Below are 7,904 nucleotides of genomic sequence, written 5' to 3' on the forward strand. Positions count from 1 at the left end.
GACAGAAGGCTTTGTTTGATTTCAATCCCTTTCTTGCCGCGTGATTTTTGACCTGAAGTCCATCATAAGAATTGAACAGAATTCCCCAAGAATTAGAAAATTTGTCTAACTATAAAATATCTCTCTAAGATTAGTTGGGTGGTATGAGTATTATCTTTCCAGCTGCATATATATCTGTAGTTCCACTGTCTTTCTTTTTTAAAGTACCAGTAAGATACATTTTTTCCCATATGATTGAGCATCACTGTCAGCAGCACAATAAAGCAAACAAACAAAGGAGGGTGCTGCAGCCAGCCCTAATCCTCTCCTCCTCTCCTGGCTGGTCTTAGATGGTTTTGAGTCCATCTGCCACAGATTGACTCCTAGATCTGCTGCAACTGCCTGTTTGGAGCTTGAAGAGAAAAAATGTCATGCCTGTCTTTCCTCCATTTTGTGTGGTGGTTCAAACTACGGACAAACTTGTTAAGGAAATGACCAGCCACTGATTGCACAGCTAAATGCAGGGCAACATAATGGAAAATACAAGTCCTCTGAGAATGCATACTCTGCCTGCTTCCAGCTACGATGGCAGCAGAGGTCCACATGTTTGAGCTGTAAGAGCTAAGTTGAGAAGTAGTTATGCAATCGAAAGATGTCCTCATCATCTTATTGGCTTTGCTCTTATTCTGTTTTCAAAAACTCCAAATGTATATTATAGCTTGAGAAGCTATAGTAATTTATTTGGATTCTGGTTTTGTGTTCTTACGGACTACAAAGAGAATTATTTTAAATCAGCAATAGTTCTGTTTTATATTAAAACTTCATTATAATGCATTTTCCTATCCTTCTGGCACACAGCTTCAGATCACCAGCATCCAAAAACTCACCTCACCCAGCTAAAAGATTGATCTGAATCACATTTTCAGGAAAAGATATAATGAATGATTGGTTGTGGCTTGAAAACTTGGGTAGCAGGTTACAAAACGAGCAGCATTTGTGGCTGATTTATAAGTACTTAAAAAATAGAATGGAAATAGCAATATAGCATTGACTACCAAAGAGCCTTTAAAAAATCTCCCTTTAAATTATAATGTCTTGAATTTAATGCATTTTAATGTTCTTAATTTTGGATTAGGAAGGAAAAGGAATTAATGACATTTGCACTGTGTGTCTTTGCTATGGAAAGTCACAGCATCTCATAATGACTTAGATGGTAGTAATAAATAAACAAAATAGGCCTTAGGTTATTTCTTTCTTCATTTGTATGTACAACGATGTTACCAAAGTTGCCTGTTTTTCTTTCCTAAACAGTGACATAGTCCTTGTTTAACCTGTGGTTGACTTTAAAGTCAATACCATCATCTTCCTAGCATTTTTTATCATTGCACTCCCAAGTCCACTGCATCTCATGCTTGCTATTGAGTTGTCGTTTAAAATCTGTGCAGAAGCATGAATTTACTTATCTAATGAAGCAATGTATCAAAAACAATTGAACAAACAAACAAAAACCAAAAACCAGTTTGGACATTCTGTATTACACCTTGGGTTTTCCATGGCATAAAAGTAGAAGAACACTGACAGGAGCACACCAAACAGGGGGGTCTGGATGGGGGTTAACCTTGGAGGGGGATAAATAAGTTCTTGTTTTGGGAGGTGAGTTAACTGGCATTTTCTGTTGCTTAGTAGTTTACTAGTTTGCGCTGTATGTTCAATGGTTTGGTTCCAGATCTTAAAGAGAAGGTTTAGTTGTCATTTGTGGCTTAAAGGTAGTTTTGTGTTTGTGTGGAGCTAGAGGTCAAAGGCCTTGTAGCTAAGAGAATTAGCTTTCCTGTTTTTAATTGCTACTAATGAATATTCAACTATTGAAGGGGACAGTAATGGCTTAGCTAAGAGTATTAAAAAGACAGAAGACAACATGGCAAGAAAGATGACAGAAGAAAGGCAAGTTTTACAAGAAGAGAGGAAAGGAAAATGGAAATAGGGAAAAAGACCATGGGAGAGGGTAACATAACAGATTATAAACAAGTATCAGAGAATATAAACAAAAAGGAGTGCATGAAAAGAGCACATTGCATCACTACAGGGGAAGGTAAGTAATGTTCAATGAAATGAAGGACATGATTTCTGTGTGGATGGCAACTCCTAGAGGGCTGGAGCTATAGATGTACAAGGCAGCAGGGAAGAATTCATGGCTCACCTTCACATAAGGACAAAAGACACTATAAGGTGACCTTGAGAGCCAGGAAGTGATGGCTCAGGTGTTTTTTTAGGCCCCCAGAAGAGGGTGAAGGTATGAGAGGATAATGCAGTTCAACAGACAGCTCAAGGCTCAAGGTCTTGCAAGGTCTTTGACCATTGCAATATTAGATTGGAGCAGACCTTTACATCAGTGAACCCAGTCACTGCTACGTGAAGCATGATTTGTAATTTCTGTGGAAATATGGAAAACAGAATCCCTATTCCTTGAATATTTGATGAAGTTATATTCTGGGACATTCTTGCAGCTGATAAAGAAAATTTAGATAACTAGGAAGTGGAAGGGAAGAAAGCTGGAAGAGTTTCATAATCATCCCTCCTGATGCCTCTACACAACAAAAGGAAAATAGCAATAGGAAGCCATATCACAGCTTAGGAGAGAGTTGGCAGAAACATTGTTCAGAAGTCAGATATTGATAGGAACTGGGAGTTCCAGCTAAGGCTCAGGGTACAGTTAGAAAACAAATCAAATCAAATCAAATCAAATCAAAACAAAACAAAACAAAACAAAAGAAATGCATATATATTAAACACCGGAGCCCGGAAAATAAAATGGAGGGAATTATGCTGCTGTTTTGTATGCAACACTGACCGTTCAGAGGCTACAGAAACCTGCTGGGATAGTAGTCATATCTGAAATACCACTATTCATAAATGGCATTGTCCAGGGAGGAAAGATATTGGAGAGAAGTAACTTAGTCATACTAATTATTCCTGTGATAGACAACAAAGTCTCAGAACCAGTTTTCATCAAAATCATTTAGATGTGAATGAAAACCTTGGTGCAAAGGTAGTAATTCTGTGGTTAATATTTCCAGTTTCAAGAGTGATGCCAATATGCTACAGGAATAACTGAACATCGTCCATCCAGATTGAGGATATGGGAACTACTTGCGAAGGACTCCTGGATTTGCCGTCAGAGGTATGCAAACTGTCAGAAAACTTTCCCAAGCGTGGCTCAATTCTTGCAAATCAAAAGGATAAGAGAAATAAATGGAGAACATCTATTTGAGAGAAAAACACTAATAAGCAAATAAAGCCAGCTTTTGCAAGGGAGGGACAGCTGGTGTAAAAAGAATAGTGCTAAAAATCAAGCTATGTTAGAGCTGGAAAAGGATATTGAAATGAATAGAGAAAAAAAAGGTTTGCTTAGCTGGAGGGAACTGAGGTCAAGGAACTTTTGTCTAAAACCGGTCCTCTTACCATGATCAAAAAATAAAAGAATTTTGGACAAGCAGAGCTAGGATTATTTAACCTGAGAGAATGAAGTTTGAGAAGGATTAAATGAACACTGTCTGCAGATACATCTGGGTAGAATGGCACCACAGAGAAATAAAAGTTCATTTTGGAAACTGGAGGAAAGTTTCTGACCATGAGAGCTATGAGGCTCTGGAAAGGTCTTCTGCTGTGAATAAGGTGGAGCTGGCATGGTTTACGAATGAGTTTATCAGACAGAGTTGTCTATGAAAGGAGGAATTTTCACTTGGTGATCTAGGAGTTTCCTTCCACAGAAATGTTACTTCCAATTTGAGGGCTAGCATAGCAAGTCTTTCTGCCAAGGAGAGGAAAGATAACTGAGAGGGAAAAAAAGTTGAAAGAAAAAGTTAATTTGCATAATGACAAAAATGGGAAGTACTACAGTGGTTTTGATGGTTTGGGTATATAATTATTTTATCTGGCTTATTATTAGCCAAGATTTGTGGGGTCTATGTAGTTTTAAATCTCTCTTCTTTAGTTACAATTTATCTGTGGCTTATGGCATAATATTTCTTTGGCTAGAAATAAAAATAGAAATGTCACAAGAAAACAATGAATATTTTTTTTTCATGAGATGAAAATACTTAGGTTAAGGATGGACAAAGCAGAATGATTAAAATGTAATCTCTTCTAATAGCCTTCCAAACCTTCACTACAAAATTGAATTGAGTTGAATTCCCTTGCTCCTATCCCTCATCTGAATGCTTTTCAGGAGTCTTTTAGAAGGTCATTGGTCTGCAGTTCCCTTTAGTGGTCCCCTTGTTCCTTCTGCATGTCACATTTTCTGGGAAGAATAGTACAACACTGGAAGAAATATCTGTTCTGTCTGAAAATGGATGCAGGAATGCCAATGTTTCAGGTGTAGGATAAATCAGCAAAGTTTTCTTACTAATGATTGGAACATGGATAGAAATGTGTTTTGAGTGTGCTGGTGGAGCCACCAAGCTATACGGGATATGGGTGAACAGATTTTAACGGAAGCTGTGGTGTGAAGCAGCAGGTCTATTAATGTTTGAAGACAATATTTTTAAAGTCACTTGTGAATAAACAGGTGGAGAAACTTCAAACAGAGCATCCTCTGTAAGAAAGAGAACTTAATGGATCATGGATTCCCCAGAAATCTTAGATAACAGTCACTTGTTCGCAACAGGGTACATCAACATTTTGCAGCTATTTAGAGATGCAACACTGTGTACCCAAAGGGTAGGAAAATGTGGTTTGTAGTAGAACAGCTGCTGCTAATAATGCAAGAGATGAACTGAAATGAACAATGGCTATTAAGTTTTGCTGGTCCCCTCTGGCAATGCTACCTATTACAGGCCTGCTTTGATTTCACACTGGAGTATATCATGATTCAATGGGAACCATACAAGTTAATGTGAAATCCAAATCAGAACATGTATGTTTATGGGAACAAATGGGATAGAATTTAAATACCTTTTGTTCACATGTTATAGTCTTCCTAACAATCACATTTTTTTTTACTATCTTGCAAATTAGAACAGCCCCAGATCTTTATCTTAATGACTTATTACATTATTAAACTTAAACTGAGAGATACCAATGTTGAAAGAAATGGTTGAGAAAAATGTGAGAGTGTATGTAAATGAGTTGTTTGTTTTGTAAAATAATAATTCATTCAGTTGGCAAACGAATTCCTAAAACCCTTTAATTGTATTTGTGAGAAATTTGTTAGTACTGTAGACAGAGATTGTTAGGTCCAGAAGCAAATCATAAAAGCCAAATTCAGACACATTCAGTAATGATGACGAGCACTTTATTCTCTTATTCAACCTACCAATTTCAAGTAAGACTAGTTAGAAATTAGCTCAGTTGTCAGATTTTGTATGTATGAAGTAGGACTGAGGAAACACGGCAGAATATTTTTTCATAATGTATCTTCTGATTTTTGTCCTTTTATTTTTATCCATTTTGTCCCCCCAGAAATGTTTCCAGTTTTGGTGGCAACTCAGTAAGTTGTCTGGATATATGTGGAAAATGGTCTGTATTTTCCAAAAAAGAATGGTGTTGCTTGCCAACAGCCCACAATAACTCGAGGAACATCTTGTTTGGTGAACAGAGACCAACTTTGATTGCACACAGATACACAAGTGCTTCCAATTTGAATTTTCTGAACCCCTGTTAGAGGATTTACTTTCACTTTGCATCACTAGATATTTGCTCCAGCTACAACCAAGTCTTTCAACTCCATGGCTGAAGCAGAGGACACAGCTAGCCACTATTTTGTTTTGTTTTGCATTGGATTTCAGTTTTTCAGTTCTATTCACGTTTTAAAGAGTAATCAACATTTTTATTCTTACAGTGCTTTAAATTATTGCCACTTGCTTCTTTTTGATCTTCCTTCTCTAAGGACTCATCATTTACGTCATTTGCAGCAAAGTCTTTTATTTGACATCCACCTGTAAATTTATTGTGCTATGTCTAACCTACCTGCTGAAATTGTACCAGTAAGAGGGAATGAGCTGCCTCCCTGGGCAATTATCCCCTGAATCTCATGCTTCTCTGATTTTGCTATCTCCCTCAGTAAAACACTTTCTGTAGTGTAACTAGAAGATCAACCCCCCCCTCCACCCCCCCACCCCCCTTTATTTTTTGTTTTCCTGAGAGCTCCTCTTTGCCCATTGTCCTGCATATGTTTGTTTGTTTATTTACTTATTTATTTCCAGTGATGGTACTTTTATATGTGGAACATATTCCCTCTGGAGGGAAATATCTGTGCTATTCAACAATAATAGTCCAAAACAATGCAAACCATAGAACTGATCATGAAGTTTTAATTTAATTCTGTGGATTACTCCAGTAAGGAATGGTTATGAGGAACATAAGGAATCACTTTTCAAAACTCAGTAAATCCCTAAACTTTCTAGCAAATATAGTTAGCTAATTGGATTCAAAAGTATTTCTTTTTAATTCCATGTCTCTTCAACAACAAAGTGAGTTTAATCACTGCAGGATATTTTGCATTTTATCTTCTGTTCTTCGGAAAATTCACCTTTCTTGGAATAGGTATGTCTTCAATGCCTCATTTTTGTGAATTCAAATCCAGAAAAGTTCTTATTTTCAGTGACAACTCTTGAACCATTGAGATTTGTAAAGAAAAGTTGAATAGAAGTGAGTTAAAGGAAGGGGACAGCAAGTCTCTTTGAAAACATGCAGGAAAGCCTGACAAAAGACAAAAAAAAAAAAAAAAGAAAAAAATTGCCTTGATTAAATGCAGGTGTTATGAACATGGAGCAGAAGAAAGGACTTTATTAAGCTTGGGGTTTATTAAAAAATTTATGAGACTGTGAAAAATACCATCTCTTTTCCAATTAAAAGAAAACCACCGCCAACAAAAAAAGATCTAGGAGCTGTGAAAGAGCAAGGGGTAGCAGCACTAAGCAAATCTTGTTTTGCTTTATTTGCTTGTTTGAAGAGGCCTGAGAGCTGACCCAGCCTCACAGCAGTGACAGCTTTGGTCACACAGCCCAGCCAGGTCCCTCTTGCTCATGGCAGTGCTGTTGCTGCAAAGCTGACTTCATAATCCCAAAGCTGCCCTTTTAGTCCCAGTTCATGTTCCTGTGATGCTCTGAAACTGAAAGGCAACATATTAATACTCATTGCCACAGCTCTCTGACTCAAAAATTCCTTGGAGAGGGTCATATAGCTTCAGTTTTGGTGGCCTCAAAGTGCTTTTGCCACTTTTTCTCATTTTCTTGATACCCTTAAGAAAAAAAAAAAAAAAAAAAAAAAAAGCTTTGAGTTAGCAGAATGATCTGCTGATGGGAGCATACCTACAAATCACTTCTACTGGGAAGGCTGTTGTGCAGATTTCTTCCTGTGCTTATTGCTTTATTTTCCCTGGCATTTTGCCTGTGACATACAAAGATGGGATGCTGCCCACTCAGGTCATTGTGGTTTTGGTGGTCACATGTTGACCCTTTCCATAGTACTGTGTTCCACAAGAATGATCTAGAAAGGCTTTCTAATTTTGCATACTGGTTCTTCAAAGTTGCCATGTTGATCTTTCTAGCCTGCTCAGTGCCCACCTGCCAGACAGTACGACTCTGCGTGCTCCATCAGCTGCAGGGGCTAACTTTTGATTTCAAGTTGTGGAGATTTGTCTTTCTAAGTCCACAGATTCTGAACATCTCTAGTTTCTGTGTTGGTATCGGCAAAGATGTACCAGCATCACAGAAGGGATCAAGGCATCATCTAAAAATATCAGTCCCATGATATTTGTATTTATTTATTTATTTATTTATTTATTTTGACAAACAGGGACTTTCAAAAGTGATAAAACTCCTCACAACTTTACAGGTAAACACAGTAGTGTTTCTAAAACCAAAAGTTTATTACTCCTTTCTCACAATGAGAAGATGACAATGACAGAGCTCTACTGCTTTCTCACT

This window comes from Cygnus atratus, chromosome 4, assembly GCF_013377495.2.
Source record: "Cygnus atratus isolate AKBS03 ecotype Queensland, Australia chromosome 4, CAtr_DNAZoo_HiC_assembly, whole genome shotgun sequence".
NCBI lineage: Eukaryota > Metazoa > Chordata > Aves > Anseriformes > Anatidae > Cygnus > Cygnus atratus.